The sequence below is a fragment of the Gopherus flavomarginatus genome, chromosome 12 (assembly GCF_025201925.1).
Source record: "Gopherus flavomarginatus isolate rGopFla2 chromosome 12, rGopFla2.mat.asm, whole genome shotgun sequence".
Classification (NCBI taxonomy): Eukaryota; Metazoa; Chordata; order Testudines; family Testudinidae; genus Gopherus; species Gopherus flavomarginatus.
Genome location: NC_066628.1, coordinates 3,298,684 through 3,318,394, shown reverse-complemented (window position 1 = coordinate 3,318,394; position 19,711 = coordinate 3,298,684). Strand labels below are relative to the sequence as shown.

Here is a 19,711-nt window from a genome sequence, read left to right as displayed (position 1 = left end):
CCTATTTGTTAAAATCAAGTCTAGAACAGCTTCCCCCCTAGTAGCTTTTTCAACTTTCTGAAATAAAAAGTTGTCTGCAATGCAGTCCAGGAACTTATTGGATAGTCTGTGCCCCGCGGTGTTATTGTCCCAACATATATCTGGATAGTTGAAGTCCCCCATCACCACCAAATCTTGGGCTTTGGATGATTTTGTTAGTTGTTTGAAAAAAGCCTCATCCACCTCTTCCGCCTGATTAGGTGGCCTGTAGTAGACTCCCAGCACGACATCACCTGTGTTTTTAACCCCTTTTAGCCTAACCCAGAGACTCTCCACCCTTCCGTCTCCTATGTCCATCTCCACCTCAGTCCAAGTGTGTACATTTTTAATATATAAGGCAACACCTCCTCCCTTTTTCCCCTGTCTATCCTTCCTGAGCAAACTATACCCATCCACACCAACATTCCAGTCGTGTGTATTATCCCACCAAGTTTCAGTAATGCCAATAATGTCATAGTTGTATTTGTTTATTAGCACTTCCAGTTCTTCCTGCTTATTACCCATACTTCTTGCATTTGTATAAAGGCATCTAAGATACTGGTTTGATTTTGCCTCCCAGCTTTGCCCTGACCCTCCTTCCTCTCTGCCATTATAGCCCGTGCTCCCTCCTGCTTCCAACCCATCTCCCAGGTCTTGTTCCCCACTTTCCTGTGGGCTTTGCTCACCTGTCCCCGTCGAACCTAGTTTAAAGCCCTCCTTACCAGGTTAGCCAGTCTGTGCGCGAATAAGGCCTTTCCTCTCTTCGAAAGGTGAACGCCATCTGTTCCTAGCAGTCCTTCCTCAAGTAGCATCCCGTGGTCGAGGAAGCCAAAGCCCTCCTGGCGACACCATCTTCGCAGCCAGGCATTCACCTCCACAATGCATCTGTCTCTGCCCGGACCCCTACCTTCAACAGGAAGAATCGAAGAGAATACCACCAGCATGGAGACTGTGTTTTGAATATTAAAAACCAGGATACTTTTGTGGTGACATTTTTAGGTTACTGAAAGACCCCTACAAAGATAAACAAACTTAAAAAAAATACATGTTGTTACTGCCAACGTCTGACCCAGGAGCGCCACATGGGCATGTTTCTTAGAATGGAGGTTTGTGTTCTGTTGATTCAGTTGACACGGCCAATGTATCATTCAGTTTCCATCTGAACAAGACACAGCTTGGATCATGTCTGTGTTCATTCCACCCACTCTTCACTCCAGACATTGTTCATCGCACTGAAGGCTCCTTCCATTGGGCTGTCAGCTCCTGCAGGGCACAGAGCACATTCGACACTTGGCTGTGATAATATCCCACGTTAGCGTTCTGTAGCCTGGGTTTGTCAAAGGTGCCAGTGGGAATGAAATGCCCAATTCCCACTGAAAGCCAGTCAGGGTTGTGCTCTGAACCCATCTTTGAGAGCCCAGCTCTAGTTATGCAACATCTGAACCCTTAGAACAGGGGTAGGCAACCTATGGCACATGTGCCAAAGGCGGCACGTGAGCTGATTTTCAGTGGCACTCACACTGCCCAGGTCCTGGCCACTTAAACATTAAAAAACCCTTATTTACTTTACATACAATAGTTTAGTTCTATATTATAGACTTATAGAAAGAGACCTTCTAAAAATGTTAAAATGTATTACTGGCACGTGAAACCTTAAATTAGACTGAATAAATGAAGACTCGGCACAGCACTTCTGAAAGGTTGCCAACCCCTGGCTTAGAAGGATGACATGAAACAGCAGGACATTTCAGCTTCGAGGAAACTACAGCGAATTCACACCAGCCAGGTTCTGGTCCCGTTGATTAACAGATCTATGCCTGATTCACACCAGCTGGGCATCTGTCTCCAGTGATTCCAATGGAGTCATGGCCAATTTACACCAGATCAGATTCAGCCCATAATTCTTTCAAAGCAAGGACACGGAAACTTTTTTCTATATTTGCCCTTGTGCTGGTGTCTAGCCAAATTGTCTGGACAAAGAGCTCAAGATCTTTTGGGAGATGGGGTTTTTCTTTTAAAAAACAAGGCAAGTCCATACAAAAAATGCTGTTGAGTGAACATTAAGATGGCAGAGTGAGGCACTAGAAGCCAGGAAATGCTAACGTTAAGCTCACCCAGGCAACCTTAACTCTGCCCCTTTGGGCCCTGCGTTACGATGCAGATTTTAACTCCATGAGCACATGCTGGTCTTTCTGCCTGGCTCGTTCAGGGCAAGGGAGTCACTAGCCCTAATACAGACATACAAGGGAATCATGAGTGAGGAGTCCTGCACTAGGTTAGGGGTGCACAGATTGTGGCTCCAGGCATGAAGGGGAGCAGGGGTTTCATGCTTCACAGTTCTTCCCCCTCAATCTCTATAAGTGGGCATGGAGGGGCAAGAAGTGGGTGGAGCCTCAACTCCCCCAGGGCCTAATCCGCACCCCACTGACCACTGGCTTCAGGGGGCTTTGAGTCAGCCCCCCAGTGCACCGTGCAGCAGCGCTGGCTGGGTGCGTGGAGAGGCGGATAGCTACACCTAGGGGTGCAGTGAGTGATTAGCTGTCCTCCCCTGGGGCAGTGAGGGGCTCTGGGGGGATCTCTGAGGCACGGCATTGCGTGTAGCTGAGCTCTGTGTGCCGCTCCTGACTCAGCACTGGGACTGGTGCCTCAATCCGGCCCTGAGGGTGCAGGCTGCTGAGTGCCCAGCGAATGAGCCCTGGGGATCCCTACCTCGCTCTGGGCCTCAGTCTGCTTGCATGTACGGCCCTGATCCTGCAAAGGCTTCCCCATACGCTTCACTTTGCGTGTGGTCTGTTGTCCCATCACAGGCCCAGAGCTCAGCACGGGCGTCCGGCCAGGCAGGATCAGGGCCTCAGAGTGGAGTTTCACAGCAGTGGGGCTGAGAGTGAGGGGAATAAAACATGCAGTTTATTTTTAAGAAGAAATTTCAAATATACGTGCTATGGAGCCATGCTCTGGCGTGTCCACAGCGGAAATAAGATATTTATTATATTTATTTTTGCAATTTGTAGGAATGCGACCAGCCTCTCTGCTAGCTACAGGGACATGTGATTCTGGGCTGACATATGAAATCTAAATATAAGCAGGCCTTGACCAGCGATGGTTATAACAGGAGGGATGGAAAGAAGACGGAGACGAGGTCGGTGTGTTGCAGACCCTGGTCTCTGTGTGGGAGAAGCAGGGCTGTGCAGTAAGACGTTAGGTAGAGCTGTACCAGTAGCAAACTTGCTTGCAGGCAGAATGTGGTTTCCAAATATGAGGCCCAGTTGCAGAGTCAGTATGTGTTGTTGAGCGGTTTATGTATTTCAGAGCAGCAGTTTAAGTGGTGGTGAGGTTAGAACTCTCGTCTGCATCTGTGACATTTCAGTGCTGTAGTTTTCACAACCAGTCTAGTGTTACTTTTGTGTTTATTGTTGAAAATAGTTCCCATCAGACATAACCCTGAGACCTCGGTACCAGGAAAGCTCTTCTCACCACAGGGAGGAACCCCATAGCATCATCTGCTTCCTACCTGGATAATGTTGTGTGAGCCTTGTCCTTGGGCTGTGTTGCACACTGTGTCCCATGTGTGGGCCTTGACAGGCTAAGAGGGATGACGAGGTGAGAGCCAGGGCCAGGGCTCATAGAGACACTAGCTACCATCCAAAGCACCTAGCAAATCCCAGCAGCAGACCACAGCACGGCTCTGTCTCATCCTCCATAAGAGAGGCATGACCAGAAGCACCGGAAGAGGCGGAGACCAGGGGGCCATGGCCCCATCACTTTTAAAAGTGGGAGGACTATGCTTTTTTCCTGCCTTAAGAGCAAGCAACGGGGGAGGAAGGAGGGAAAAGGATCAAGTGGCAGGCGGGGCCTTTGGAGAAGGGGCAGAACAGGGGCAGGGCCTTGTGGGGAGGGGTGGAGCATGGGCTGGGCCTGGGGGAGAGTAGCGTGGCAGGAGAGGGTCCATGGTCTGGGTGTTCGTGTGCCCCCTCCCACTTCCAAGGAGCTTCCAGCACTCCTGTTCACAATCCCACCTATCCAACACAAAGAGAACATGCAATGGCAGAGTGTGAGAAGGGTTTAGAATGGGAGTCAATCCATCCCTCAGAGACAGGGCATGTTACTAGGGGTTTGGCAGGGCTCACAGTATGGCTAATTAAATATTTTTCATCAAGGCTATTTTGACAGTAAATTGGGTTTCTGATTAAACAAACATTTTCATGGAAAGAGTTGGCTCTCCACAGAAAGTTTTGACTTTTCATCAAAAAACTTTATGAGTTCATTTATTTATTTATTTTTGGAGGGAGGAGGGCGGTTGTCTTTTGATGAAAAGTCAAAATTGTCCATAGAGAGTTTTGACCAAAACAATTGTTTTTGTTTTCATCAAAATGTTCAGTGGAAGACAAAGAAATGCATTGTCCAGCCAGCTCTAGTTCAGGGGCAGAATTAAAGCTATTAGAGGAGGCTCAGGGCTTGTCTACACTACTGCGTGGGGTCAATCTATGATACGCAACTTCAGCTATGTGAATAACGTAGCTGAAGTCGACATACTTAGATCTACTTACTGCGGTGTCTTCACTGAGGTAAGTCAACAGCTGACGCTGTCCTGTCGACTCTGCCTGTGCGCCTCGTTCTGGTGGAGTACTGGAGATGATGGGACAGTGCTCAGCAGTCATCTTATTGTGTCATAAATCAACCCCCCCGGATCGATTGCTGCCCTCCGATTCGGCAGGTAGTGCAGACAAGTCCTCAGTTTGGAACTTCATGACTTAATGAATAGACAGCATTCTAATCAGGTTTTCAGTAGCACTAATGGATACAGTGAAGGCTGGAAAGACAGATCAGATCAGATTCAGGGTGTTTGATGGATGCATACATGTTAAGGCCAGAAAGGATCATTAAATCCTCTATTCTAGTCTGATCTCCTGTACAGCACTGGCCAGAGAATATCATCTAGGTTTCCCCTGTACTGAGCCCAATCACTTGTGTTGGCTAAAACATCTTCCAGAACGGCCTTCGGTCTGGATTCAAAGATACTAAGAGATGGAACAATGTGCCAATGGTTAATAATACCCACTGTTAAACATTTCTAATCGGAAATAATAATTACATTTCTTATTTCTAATTTGTCTGGCTTTAACTTCCAGCTATCGGTTCAATGGAAGGGCAAAGAATACTGCACTATAACTGCAACTGGAGAGGTGTCTGTTTTATTGTTGTGACCCCAGGAGTCCCTCAGTGCCAGTTGGCAGAGGGCACACTATCCCTTAACTCACATCTGGCCTGACACACTCACTGCTCCAACATAACTGTTGTCGTAGTCTGTATCTAAAAGGTGTCATGGAAAGTACCATGTGCAAACTGATAACCTGCTGATCCTAGAAATCGTTGTGTGATATATGTACAAGGTGTGTACAAAGAGCTAGACGTGTACTGGAAATACATTTGAGTACATCTACATAACCCCCCCGTATTGGTGGGTAGTGATCGATCTATTGAGGATCGATGTATCACGTCTAGTGTAGATGCAGATAAATTGATCCTCGATCGCTCTGCCGTCGACTCCGGAACTCCACCACAGCAAGAAGCAGAAGTGGAGTCGATGGGTGAGCAGGAGCCATCGATCCCGTGCAGCGAGGATGTGAGGTAAGTGATTCTAAGTTGATCTAAGATACATCAACTTCAGCTATGCTATTCTCGTAGCTGAAGTTGCATATCTTAGATCAACTCCCAACCCTCCACCCCAGTGTAGATCAGGCCTTTGTGATGAGACTCACTTGGGATTGTCACCTGATGTGCCGAAATGACCTCTGAGCCTGTTTTCCCTGCCTGACTAGGTCTCCAGAACCCTGCCTTGTTGAGCCAGACATGCTAGCCTGCTGCAACACTGACCCAGGGTCTGGGCCATGCCCCTAAAACTGCAGACCTCAACTGAAAACAGCTCAGCAGGATACCTGTCTCCAGCACTTAGATACTCTCAATAGGGTCTAAACCCCAAATAAATCCATTTTACTCTGTATAAAGCTTATACATGGAACATTCATAAGTGCCCGCCCTCTTTAACACTGAAAGAGAAATATAAACAGTTTTTTGCCCCCACAAGTAACCGTTACTTCTATGGATTTATTAATAAACAAAAGTGATTTTATTAAGTATAAAAATAGGATTCAAGTGGTTTCAAGTAATAATAGACAGAACAAAGTAAGTCACAAAGCAAAATAAAACAAAACATACAAGTCTAAGCCTAATACATTGAGAAACTGATGGCAGGTAATATCTTACCCTCAGATATGTTCCTATAAGCTTCTTTCACAGACTAAACTCCTTCCTAGTCTGGGCCTAGTCCTTGGTACAGTCCTCGTTAGTTCCAGCAGATATCTCAGGTGGTACGCAGGGGTTTTCTCATGACTGGCCGCCCTCTTTGTCCTGCTCCACTCCCTTTTATAGCTTTTTCACAAGGTGAGAGCCTTTTGTCTGTGCTTGGCCCCCACCTCCCTCTCTCAGTGGAAAGGTACAAGGTTTAAGATGGATTCCAGTATCATGTGACATGGTCACATGTCTATGTGAGACCCCATTCCCCATTACTCATAGGCTGGCCCACACGTATACAGGAGGGCTTTCAGGGAAGCAAGCCATTTACAGCCAATTGTCCTGCTGGGTGGGAGACTTCAAGTTCCTAAAACATCATTAATAGCCCACTTAATCTGACTATATCAGAATACAAGTTTGTACCTTATTTTCCTAATTCCAGCCATAGAAATATTACATGGAAACAAATAGGAAAATAAAATTCAGTACATTATAATTTTTTCAATGATACATTACAAGAGACCTTGTAATGAAGCATATTTCAGTTATGTTATATTCACATTCATGACCATTAAGCACCTGGAGTGCAATGTCTTAAAATGTATTTTGTAGCAGCGCATAAAGTCCAGCCTGTCCTAGACAAAAGAATGTGATAATAGAGGATGATGAAAAATACATTTACATGTAAGGTAAACAAAGCCCTTGAGCTAGGAAGCGGGGGAGATGACTGCTTAACAATCATGACAGAGGACTGAGTCTGCATTCCCAGGAAATCTTCCTGGCTCTTGAAACAATTAACTCTGGAGTAATATAAGGGGGCTAAAAGACATGTGAGTCATAAGTCAGCTAAGGGAAAAAAAGGAGTTTGTGGAAAGTGGATCCTGTTGACCTGGGAGGCCAGAGTAGCTGGAAACCAACTATACATGGGAAACCTGCTTAGACACAGATTGTAACTTGCTGAAATTATGTTTTAATCACTAGAAATTGTGCTTCACTTTGTTTTATTTGTAACCATCCCTGGCTCTTTCAGTCTTACCTGTTATCACATAAATCTCTGTTCTTTGTTAATAAACGTACTCTTGTTTGATCACAAATCCATCTCAGTGCTGTGCATTCACCTGGATAGTGAGTCCTCAGCTAAACTAATAGGCTGGTGCATGCACTGTCTCTTGGGAAGCAGCGAACATAACTTCTGTGCGTGTCCAGTGGCAAGGACTGGATGCTGCAGGGAGACGTCTCTGGGGAACTGGGGTTCTCTGGTTGTTCCCTGCCAGGCAAGGTTTGGACAGGCAGAGCCGTGGAGTGTTTGCTGGCAGGGCAGACAGGCTGGTGTGGCAGGGAGCTGACATGCTGCTTAGCAGCGACAAAGCTCTCGTGTGCTGAGGCTGAGAGGGTAACATGGGTTCTTCTTCGAGTGATTGCTCACATCCATTCCAGTTAGGTGTGCGCGCCGCGCGTGCACGTTCGTCGGAAACTTTTTTCCCTAGCAACTCCAGTGGGCCGGCAGGTCGCCCCCTGGAGTGGCGCCGCCATGGCGCCCAATATATATCCCTGCCGGCCCACCCGCTCCTCAGTTCCTTCTTACCGCCGTGTCGGTCGTTGGAACTGTGGAGCGCGGCATAGCTGTCCTCCACGTCCCTAGCTCTCCTTGTTTTTCTATCGTTATCTCTATTGTAGTGTTAATTAGACTGTTAAGTAGATAGTAGTAGTTAAGTGTTAAGTAGTTGTAAATAGTTTTTCGCCGGGGGCTTAGCCCTTCCCGGCACCCGGCACCGGGCTCATGCCTGGTTCGCCGGGCTTCAAGCAGTGTGCGGCCTGCAAGAAGCCTATGCCCACGAGCGACCCCCACGACGCGTGCCTGAAGTGCCTGGGGGAATCGCATAGATCCGACAAGTGCCGCATCTGCAAGGCTTTTAAGCCAAGGACTAAGAAGGAGAGGGATCAAAGGCTCCGGACTCTCCTCATGGAGGCGGCACTTGACCCGGCGGCTTCGCAGGCCGTGATGTCGGCGCCGGCACCGGATCGCACCGGCACCGAGAAGACTCCCCGGCACCGACCTTCTCCGGCACCGGGGACAGAGCCTAGGCCGTCGAAGTCCATTACTCCGGCCAGGCACACCCGAGTGGAGCGCCCGGCCTCAGCATCGGCCGCGGCGCCGCCGGCACCGTCGACTCCGGGCCCGGCGGGTCCGTCGAGTCCGGTGCCGCCAAGCTCCCCCATGACATCTGGGGTCGAGATAGTGGTGCCATCTACACCAGAGACCTTCGCCTCGGCACGGGACCTCATAGCCATGACCGAGCCCACTCAGCTACCACCCCCGGTACCTCCGGTGCGGGTTGTGTCCAGAGGCAAGCCTATGATGTCGGCACCGTCCCGGGACTCTCGCTCTCGCTCCAGGTCCCGACGTCAGGGTCGCTCCAGATCCCGCCGCCGCTCGCAGTCCCGCCACCGCTCCCCTCAGCGGTACCGGTCGCACTCGCGGCGCCGGTCGACACCGAGACGATCGCGGTCAGACTCCAGCCGTCGTTACCGGCACCGCGAGTCCAGGAGCCGATCCAGACGTTCGCCGCACCGGTCGACCTCCCGGCGCCGAGCTGGTGGCAGGTCCCGGTCCCGGTCGACCTCCCGGTACCGAACCGGTGGCAGGTCCCGATCCCGGCACCGAAGCGGCGCCCGGTACCGATCCAGATCCCGGCACCGTGGCAGAACTCGGTCCCGCTCCCGGCACCGTTACGACTCCCGGCACCGGTCCCCGGCACCGAGACGATCGCCCGTGCCGGCCCGCGCGGACCCTTACCATCCAGGGTCCGCCCCGCCATGGCCCTCGAGGCAGCCGTCCGTGTCTTCGCTGGCGGACAGTGGGTACGCGCTCGGCACCGACTGGCAGGCGGCGCTGTTCAGCGAGCCTCCACAGCAGGACGCAGCCCCACAGCAATGGGGTTTCTGGACACCCTGGGCGTATCATCAGGCCCAGGGCCCCCAACAGCCCCCTGCTAGGCCGGCGACTGCAGAGCGCAGGGCACCTGAGGCCTCGTTGTCTCGCCCCCCTCCCTCCCCGGATGGGGAGGAAGGATCCAAGCAACAGGACTCCACTTTGGCTCCTGAGGCAGAGGCGAGGGCCGAGGGAGACCCCCCTTTAGACACCCTCTTGCCGGGGGTCTCCTCATCTTCTTCCCCTGATGAAGCGGTGGCTGGGACCTCCTCCAACAGCCCCCCCCCGCTGGACCTCAGGGCGCACCAGGACCTCCTCCAGCGAGTAGCCCAAAACCTGAGTCTACAAGCCGAGGAGGTCTCGGAGGTAGAGGACCCTATTGTCACCATCCTCTCGGCAGACGCTCCCACCAGGGTCGCCCTGCCGTTCATACGGACCATCCAGGCCAATGCCAACACCATCTGGCAGTCTCCGGCCTCCATTCCTCCCACTGCGAAGGGCGTCGAGAGGAAGTACATGGCTCCTTCTAAGGGCTACGAGTACCTCCACGTACACCCGACTCCGTGTTCCCTGGTGGTCCAATCCGTCAATGATAAGGAGCGTCATGGTCAGGAGGCTCCAGCCCCCAAATCCAGGGAGGCTAGGCGGATGGATCTCCTCGGCCGTAAGGTGTACTCGGCGGGGGCGCTGCAACTCAGGGTCTCCAACCAACAGGCCCTGTTAAGTAGATACGCCTTTAACTCCTGGGTGGCAGCAGACAAATTCAAGGAGCTGTTGCCACAAGACGCTCGTCAGGAGTTTGCGGCCATCCTAGAGGAAGGCAAGAAGGTCGCACGCACGTCCTTGCAAGCCTCTCTGGACGCTGCGGATTCGGCTGCCCGTACCCTCGCGTCGGGTGTAACGATGCGTCGCCTCTCCTGGCTGCAGGTTTCCGGCCTTCCGCCGGAGCTCCAGCACACAATACAGGACCTTCCTTTTGAAGGCCAAGGGCTGTTCTCGGATAAGACAGACCCTAGACTCAAGAGTCTAAAAGACAACCGAGTCATCATGAGGTCACTGGGGATGCACACTCCAGTGACGCAGCGCAGACCCTTCCGGCCGCAGCAACAACAACAACAGCGCAGGCCGTATCTCCAGTTCCGCCAGCGGCAGGACCTTAACAGGCGCCGCGGCAGGAACGGAAGGCGCAGGCACTCGGGGAACCAAGGGGGCCAAAACCAAGGCTCCTCTAAGCCCCCGCCTGGTCCCAAGCCTTCATTTTGAAGGTGCGCCCGAGGGCGCAGTAACAGTTTCCCCATTGGATCCTTTCCCCCCGTTTTCCAACCGCCTTTCTTTTTTCCTCCCGGCGTGGTCCCTAATAACATCAGACCGCTGGGTCTTACGCACGGTGCAGTCGGGATACCGCCTGCAGTTTGTTTCATTTCCTCCTCCCCGCCCCCCTTCCTCGTCCCTCTTCAGGGACCCCTCTCACGAGCAATTCCTTCGGCAGGAGGTGCAGACGCTCCTCGGCAAAGGAGCTATAGAGGCGGTGCCGGAGAACGAGAAAGGCAAGGGGTTTTATTCCCGCTACTTTCTGATCCCCAAGGCCAAGGGAGGCCTCAGGCCCATCCTCGACCTGCGAGAGCTCAACAAGTACCTGGTGAAGTTGAAGTTCCGCATGGTTTCCTTGGGGACCATTATCCCATCCCTGGATCCGGGAGACTGGTACGCCGCCCTCGACATGCAGGACGCGTATTTCCACATTGCTATCTGGCCACCCCACAGACGTTTCCTTCGCTTCGTTGTGGGGTCTCTGCATTACCAATTTGCAGTCCTCCCATTTGGCTTGTCCACGGCCCCGAGAGTGTTTACGAAATGCATGGCAGTTGTTGTGGCGCAGCTTCGGCGCAGTCGTATCCACGTGTTCCCGTATCTGGACGATTGGTTGATTCGGGGCACGTCGGAACAACAAGTCTGCAGCCATGTCCGTGTGATCACCGACATGTTCGCCACTCTGGGCCTCTTGGTGAACACAGACAAGTCCACCCTGGCCCCCACACAAAGGGTGGAATTCATCGGGGCCGTCCTGGACGCCACTGTGGGCAGGGCCTTGCTGCCATTGCAGCGGTTCCAGGCCTTGTCGGCAATCGTGCAACGACTACAGACAGCCCCCCTGACATCAGTGAGGACGTGTCTAACCCTGTTAGGCCACATGGCGGCCTGTACTTTCGTGACCAATTACGCTCGGCTCCGCATGAGGCCACTCCAGTTGTGGCTCATCAGTCATTACAGGCCGACAAGACAGCCACTAGATATGTTAATCACGATCCCCCAGAGGGTCTTAGATTCTCTCGGCTGGTGGCTGGACCAGTCAGTGTTGTGTGCGGGTCTCCCCTTCCACCCATCTCAGCCCTCAGTGTCCCTAACAACAGATGCCTCAGATCTCGGCTGGGGGGCCCACGCAGGGACCCTGAGGACGCAGGGCCTGTGGTCCCAGGAGGAGGTGGGGCTACACATCAACATGCGGGAGTTGAGAGCGGTCCGTCTTGCTTGTCAAACGTTCTGTCATCAGCTCCAGGGTCGTTGTGTCGCGGTGTTCACCGACAACACGACGACCATGTATTATATCAACAAGCAGGGCGGCACCAGATCCTCCTCCCTGTGCCACGAGGCGATACGACTCTGGGACTTTTGTGTAGCCCACTCCATTCACCTCATGGCTTCCTTCCTCCCCGGAGTACGGAACACGCTGGCGGATCGATTGAGCAGATCCTTCCTGTCACACGAGTGGTCCCTTCGCCCGGACGTCGCCCTCTCCATCTTCCGGAGGTGGGGTTATCCCCGGGTGGACCTCTTCGCGGCCAAGGGGAACAGGAAGTGCCAAGCGTTCTGCTCCTTTCAGGGCAGGGAACCCGGGTCGATAGCGGATGCCTTCCTCATCCAGTGGTCGACCCACCTGTACTATGCATTTCCCCCATTTCCGTTGGTCCACAGGGTCCTTCTAAAGGTGCGCAGGGACAGGGCTCACGTGATCATGGTAGCCCCGGCGTGGCCCAGACAGCACTGGTACCCCATGCTGCTGGACCTGACCATAGCCGACCCAGTTCCCCTGCCCCTTCATCCGGACCTGATTACCCAGGAGCACGGGACCCTCTGTCACCCGGACCTGCAGTCGCTGCACCTAGCGGCGTGGCTCCTGCGTGGCTGACTGGCTCTGAGCTGCGCTGTTCCACGCCGGTGAGGGAAGTGCTCTTGGGCAGCAGGAAGCCGTCCACAAGAGCGACATATTTGGCCAAATGGAAGCGATTCTCCTATTGGTGCGTGGAGAGAAATCTCCGCCCTATGGAAGTTTCAGTAGCCAACATCTTAGACTACATTTGGTCCCTCAAAGGGCAAGGTCTGGCCATATCGTCGTTACGAGTCCACCTAGCGGCTATCTCCACCTTTCACCCGGGTGCGGATGGTCACTCTGTTTTTTCCCACCCAACGGTGTCTAGATTCCTTAAGGGGCTGGAACGTTTATACCCTAACGTCCGTCCCCCTGCTCCAACCTGGGATCTTAACCTGGTGTTGTCCCGACTCATGGGGCCCCCCTTTGAGCCGTTAGCTACTTGCTCCCTGCTTTACCTCTCTTGGAAGACGGCCTTTCTAGTAGCTATCACCTCAGCTAGACGGGTGTCGGAACTCCGGGCTCTTGTGGTAGACCCCCCATACACGGTCTTCCACAAGGACAAGGTGCAGCTGAGACCACACCCTGCTTTTCTCCCCAAGGTGGTCTCAGCTTTCCACGTCAACCAAGAGATATTTCTCCCGGTTTTTTTTCCCGAAACCTCACTCCTCAGGCAGGGAGCAGCAGCTCCACTCGCTTGATGTCCGTAGGGCTCTCGCGTTTTACGTGGAGAGGACCAAGCCCTTCCGCAAATCCCCCCAGCTTTTTGTAGCAGTAGCGGACCGCATGAAAGGGCTTCCTATCTCCTCCCAGAGGCTATCCTCTTGGGTAACGTCCTGCATCAGGACCTGCTATGACTTGGCCCACGTCCCTACGGGCCGTGTGACTGCGCATTCTACCAGGGCGCAGGCGTCGTCGCTGGCTTTCCTCGCCCGTGTGCCCATCCAGGAGATCTGTCGGGCAGCGACCTGGTCATCGGTCCACACCTTTGCTTCCCACTACGCCCTGGTCCAGCAGTCTAGAGAGGATGCGGCCTTCGGATCTGCTGTGCTCCATGCCGCGACTTCTCACTCCGACCCCACCGCCTAGGTATGGCTTGGGATTCACCTAACTGGAATGGATGTGAGCAATCACTCGAAGAAGAAAAGACGGTTACTCACCTTTGTAACTGTTGTTCTTCGAGATGTGTTGCTCACATCCATTCCACACCCGCCCTCCTTCCCCACTGTCGGAGTCGCCGGCAAGAAGGAACTGAGGAGCGGGTGGGCCGGCAGGGATATATATTGGGCGCCATGGCGGCGCCACTCCAGGGGGCGACCTGCCGGCCCACTGGAGTTGCTAGGGTAAAAAGTTTCCGACGAACGTGCACGCGCGGCGCGCACACCTAACTGGAATGGATGTGAGCAACACATCTCGAAGAACAACAGTTACAAAGGTGAGTAACCGTCTTCTCACAGTTCTGAGCAGCCCAGGAGAAGTGTCCCAATTCTATATTTAAAGGCCCACATTTCCTTTCAACTCTGGAGAGCTAGATTCAGGGCCCCAGACTCCCTATGGGACCTTGGACACGTCAAGCTGTCTCTGTGTCTCAGTTCCTCAGTCTACACACCTGCCACCCGCCCTCCGCCTTGTCGATTTAGGGCCTGACCCAAAGCCCATTGAAATCAACCTGGAGTTCTCTTCGCTTCACTGGCTTTTATAAGGATCTTAAATTGCAAACATTTAGGAGCAGACACCGTCTCTCGCTGTGTGTCTGTGCAGCTCCCAGTGTAATGGGGCCCTGATCTCAGCTGGGGCAGGGACTGTCTCTCGCTGTGTGTCTGTGCAGCTCCCAGTGTAATGGGGCCCTGATCTCAGCTGGGGCAGGGACTGTCTCTCCTTGTGGGTCTCTGCAGCACCTGGCACAACGGGGCCCTGATCTTATTTGGGGCAACAAGCTGCTACCATAAAATACATAATAAATAATAATAATAATAATAGACCTAAATGAAGAATGTTCTCTTGGAATAAATCCTGAGCTGTAAAGTGACTAATACACAACAGGGCACTTAAGCCTTGCAGTGGTTTCAGGGTACTTTCCAAACTCAAACAGGTGCAGAAAAGGAAGAACCAAAAATGATACATATTCAAAACTGAACTCAAAATAACCAGAAACTCACTGGGGGGAACACAGGTGTTGGTCATATCAGGAAGCCATAATGATGTTTTATCTCCATCGGGAACCTATACTCTAAGCAGAAAGCTGATGACTGGGAAAAGATCTGACAAAATAACCCCTTGGAGTAGAAATCACTCAGTGTAATTTTTGTAAAATGTTTTACAAAGTCACTGACAACTGCAGGGATCTCGTCTGTTTCAAGGAATCACTTAGGAATAATTATTGTCTCCCATCCCTAGGTACTGTCCACCTTCCACACACACGGCTGGAGAGTGCCCCTGTCTAACGCAACCCTGCAGGTACGTTGGGCAGAGAGTAGTGCCCCTACATCCCCTCCAGCCCATGCTTCAGCAGCTGTGTAACAGCTGGGTGGGGAGGGGCTAGGAGAGATGGGAGCACCGCACATGGGGAAGCAGTGCTAGCTGCGGTTTGAGATGGGGAGGACAGGCAGGGTTGCCACCCCACTCCCAATATGTGCTGTGTTTCTGAAAGCCCCAGTTCCTCAAGTCATGGGTGATAATCTCAGCTCTGATTTTTTAAATACGGACGTTTCTAGCTCCTTTCATTGTGGACACACACTTGAAAACCTGATCTGAGTGTGACCTAAAGGGCCAGAAACCAGAATGGAAATAAAAAAACCCCAAACTGCTTTGTTATTTAAAGAGACCAGGATTTTACAGGCCTGACTCCTAATTTTTAAATGCTCTGGGACTGGCAACACTGGGCATGTGACACTTTCCTAAAGGGTGCCACAAATCACTCCCTTAAACCAGTATAGCTTCTTGTCCTATCCTCAGAGGTGAAGGAGAGCAATTTTTCTCCCTCCTCCTTGTAACAATCTTTCAGGTACTTGAAAACTGTTATCATGTCCCCTCTCAGCCACCTTTTCTCCAGACTAAGTAACCCAGTGTTTTCGGTCTTCCCTCATAGGTCATGTTTTCTAGACCTTTAATCATCTTCTCTGGACTTTCTCCAATTTGTCCACATCTTTCCTGAAATGTGGCATCCAGAACAGTACACAATCCTTCAGTTGAGAGGCCATACCAGTGCGGACTAGAGTGGAAGAATTACAACACTCCTGCTAATACATCCGAGAATGATATTTGGGTTTTTTTGCAACAGTGTTACACTGTTGACTCATATTTAGCTTGTAATTCACTCTGAGCCCCAGATCCCTTTCCGCAGTTCTTCTTCCTAGGCAGTCATTTCCCATTCTCTGCGTGTGCATTTGTTTGTTCCTTCCTAACTGGAGTACATTGCATTTGTCCTTTTTGAATTTCATCCTGCTTACCTCAGGTCATTTTTCCAGTTTGTGCAGATCACTTTGAATTTTAATCCTATCCTCCAAAGCACTTGCAACCCCTCCCAGCTTGGTATCATCCGCAAACTTTATAAGTGTACTCTCTATGCCATAAGCTAAATCGTTGATGAAGACATTGAAGAGAACCGGACCAGAACTGATCCCTGTGGAACTCCACTCGTGATGACCTTCCAGCATGAGTGTGAACCACTGATAAATCCTCCCTGGGAATGATTTTCCAACCAGTTCTGTACCCACCTTATAATAGCTCCATCTAGCTTGCATTTCCCTAGTTTGTTTATGAGCAGGTCATGCAAGACAGTATCTTACTAAAAAAACCTGGAATTGGAGTCAGATCTCCTGAGTTTCAGTCCGGTGTCCTAACCACTTGGCCTTCCTTCCTCTGTCAGCACCTTGGGCTCCTCCAAAGAGCACCTCTCACTATGGGCTGCCTGCTAAAGGCACAGTCTAGCCTGTGAGTGGGGCAGGGTCCCAGAAGAGAGCATAAGAACGGCCATACTGGGTCAGACCAACAGTCCATCTAGCCCGGTCTCCTGTCCCTGACAGCAACCAGTACCAGAGCTTCATGGGGAGGGTACAGAATTTGGGGGAGGTCCACCCCTATCTTCCCCTCCAGCTTCTGGCAGTCAGAGCTTTAGGGACACCACAAGCAAGGAGTTACATCCCTTACCATCTTGGCTAATTGATGAACCTATCCTCCAGGGACTTATCTAGTCCTTGTTTGAACCCAGTTATGCTTTTCACTTTCACAGCATCCTGTGGCAATGAGTTCCACAGGTTAGTCGTGCAGCATGTGAAAAAATACTTCCGCTTGTCTGTATTACACCTGACGCCCATGAGTTTCATCAGCTGCCCCTGGGTTTTTATGCATGGGAAAAGGTCAGTAACACTTCTCTTGTCACTTTTCAGAGGTACCTGCACATTATTGAGGGCTGTGACTGCAGGACATGAAGGGCATGCCCTACTTTATATGCAAAAGGGAGGGGGAAGTCGTATCTACGGCCTTACCATGGCCATTTCTGTGCATCACTCCCCAGCCCCAGGCTTCTCGTGCTGCAGCTTCGGGCCTGACCCTCCGCCCACTTGGTGTCATTGGGAATCCTGCCATTCATGCCAAGGGGGGTTGGATCAGGTACTTTACAGGATGGGTTGTGTTATACGCTACTCTGGCTGAAGCTACAGCCCCGATCCTGCACTGGGGCCAGCATGGGGCCTGGACAGCAGGATCAGGGCCCAGGCTTGTAACCAACTTTCCAGGTGTGTCAGCAGGACCCAGGAACGGGTCCAGGGCTCGGCAAGGCAGGAACACGGTTAGTCAGGTGCAGTCCGGAAGGAGGAGGGAGCCTGCCAAACAGTTCACACCTGCCGAAGACAAACCTGAGCAACTGAGATCAGAATCCAGCCTGACTCCACTGACATCCCTAGCGACCTCGATAAGACCCTCGCCCTGGCAGCGCCGTTGACATTGCTGGGGTTACTCCAGATTTACAGAGCTGAAGGGAGGGGCACAGGCAGGGCACAGAAGGGTCAGGCCACAAAGGAGGAAACACCCTAACTTGATAAACAAGCGTCACTCATCTAACCCCAACAGACCAGATCTCATCCTTAGCCACTCCCTCACTGGTTCCCCATGATAGCTGCTAGCTTGACCAGTACTGGGGAGTGAACTGGACAGCACCAGAGCCATCAACATAAATGGCTACAGATGGAGCTAAGGAAGCAGCCTCTGTCGCTGAGGCTGTAACAGGCTCCGGCCTGGTACAGGCTAGAAAGTTGCACCAGAAAACTTGCCTCTTTCCCCACAGCCTGTCCTGCATCCGTGCCTCATTTTGTCTCCTGTCCTCCAGCGTTCCCAGCAGCATTATCTCCCCCTGCAGAGCATCTTCATTCCCTCCCAGGGGAGCTCGCCTGGCCAGGTGCTGCTGCGCAGTGCAGAGTAGGCTAGAAGGATGTTGCTGTGGTAACTCAGGCCAGGGCCTGCTCTGAGCGGTTCCAGTGGCTCCATGTCTCTGTCTTCAGAAAGCCCCTGTGATCAACCTCAGCAGGAAATGCAGCTTGCTACTTCCACAGCCCTCGCTGTGATTCATTAAGAACAAGACCACCAGCACGGTTCAGTGGCAAAGGGGCTCGACCAGACCAGACCCAGTCCTAGCATACTAGTTCTGTGGTTACCGGTACACTAACACACAAACATCCAGCAGCAAGGAATGGCTCAGTCAGCTGCGGGAATTTCTGCCGTCCCCTCTGCTACACAAAGGGTTAAAGTGATATTTACACATTGATCCAAACAATTCTCGTACCCCCTTTTGTGTTTCATGCATGTGAGTTCCCTTCCTATCACGCTCCAGGTGTCTGGGGTAAAACCTCCTCCTTTCTGGGGTTAGCTCGGGATGTCCTTGGGCTAATCATGTGGAGTGTGTTTTCACTCAAATCCCCAGCGTCTGTCACGTCTTTGTTCATTCTGAGGGGGGCCTGCATTTTAGCCACACTAACAATACTTCTGCCAAGATCATACAATGAACTTGTAAACATCTGTTTTAATTCGTGGTCTAATTTGGGGTGACAGTCTCTGGTTCATGCCCCAGCTCTTATACCAGGCCTGGTGCTTCGGGCTCAGTCTCTCCTACAAGTGCGAGCGTGGATATCCGTGTCTCCATATTGGAAGAAGCAGTCCTACAGCTGCAATCCTACAATGCAACCAGTATGCTGAAAGGTGCCAGGGTCTGCCATAAGGGGGAGGTGGAGGAGTCTTAGATCCAAAGACAATCACAGACCTCATTAAAGCCAGTGGGTGCTGGGCACTTTCTCATTCGTTGGAAGGGGACAACAAGGTTAATACCCAGGAGACTGGACTAGATGATGTGGTCCCTTGAACACTTGATGGTTACCTGGTCTGTTCATTCTCTCTGAGGCACCTGGCACTGGCCACTGTCAGAAGACGAGATACTGGGCTAGATGGACCGTTGGTCTGACCCACTACGGCCGTTCTTATGTTCCCTTCTGGTCCTAAACTCTGTGAATCTGTGAACATCCGCTCGGTTCCAGGCACATGGGGAGAGTTATGAGACCGGCTGACCAGTGGGTTATGTCTCCTTTGCCGGAGGGGAACTTTCAGCCTACATTCAATGTGAATCTCACTGGGTGTTTTCAAGATAGGGGAGTTAGAAAAATGAGAGATTGTTCTGGGGAGCAGCGTGACTTCAATGTGATCTGAGCTGGAAATTGCTCATTTGCCTTGATCTATTGATGGTAACAAGCTTTGGGCTCTTTACTAGTGCTAGAGGGAAAATTTGGTCATTAAGACCTATTTTAAAGGCTCTTGGCCACGCAAACAGCTGACGCTCTGTGGAAAACAAACATGAGCAGCTGACACGCTGTAATGGAAGCACATGTTCTTTCCCCTTATTGCATTATTTATGTAATTGACAAAGAGCGCAAACAGCAAGTTCTGCTTCTAATATATCCTCTGATGATCGCTCTGGCAAATATTTGAGGTCAATATTGGCACTAAGGGAGTCTGATGGTTTCTGGGAAATTAACAAAATCTCCAGGGCTAAGTGAACGTTCCAGCTGAACAGATATTCACAAAACAGCCTAGGAATCGACTATTCACTCCTCTTGGGTTTTTAGTTAAACTCCCAGGTTCCATGATCCCACCTATTCAAACCAAAGAGAAAAAGGGGTGTTGGGGGTGGGAAGCATTTAGAACGGGAATCTCTCCACACCAGAGGGACAGGGCATGTTAGTAAGGGTTTTTGGCAGGGCTTAGGGGAGAGCTGGTTGAAAATTGTCTGTCAAAGCTGTTTTGATGGAAAATTGAGTTTTGGGAGAAAAAATACAAAA

At 51.5% G+C, this 19,711-nt stretch overlaps 1 long non-coding RNA gene across 1 annotated transcript; it reads right to left on the bottom strand.

The window, feature by feature from the left end:
- Window positions 1-979: 979 nt before the first annotated feature.
- On the bottom strand, window positions 980-16,057 carry LOC127032737 (uncharacterized). The gene is made up of 3 exons (XR_007768894.1): window positions 15,839-16,057; window positions 4,566-4,828; window positions 980-1,281 (listed from the first exon to the last, which is right to left on the bottom strand). It is a non-coding gene; the product is annotated as an uncharacterized LOC127032737 (long non-coding RNA).
- Window positions 16,058-19,711: the final 3,654 nt, after the last annotated feature.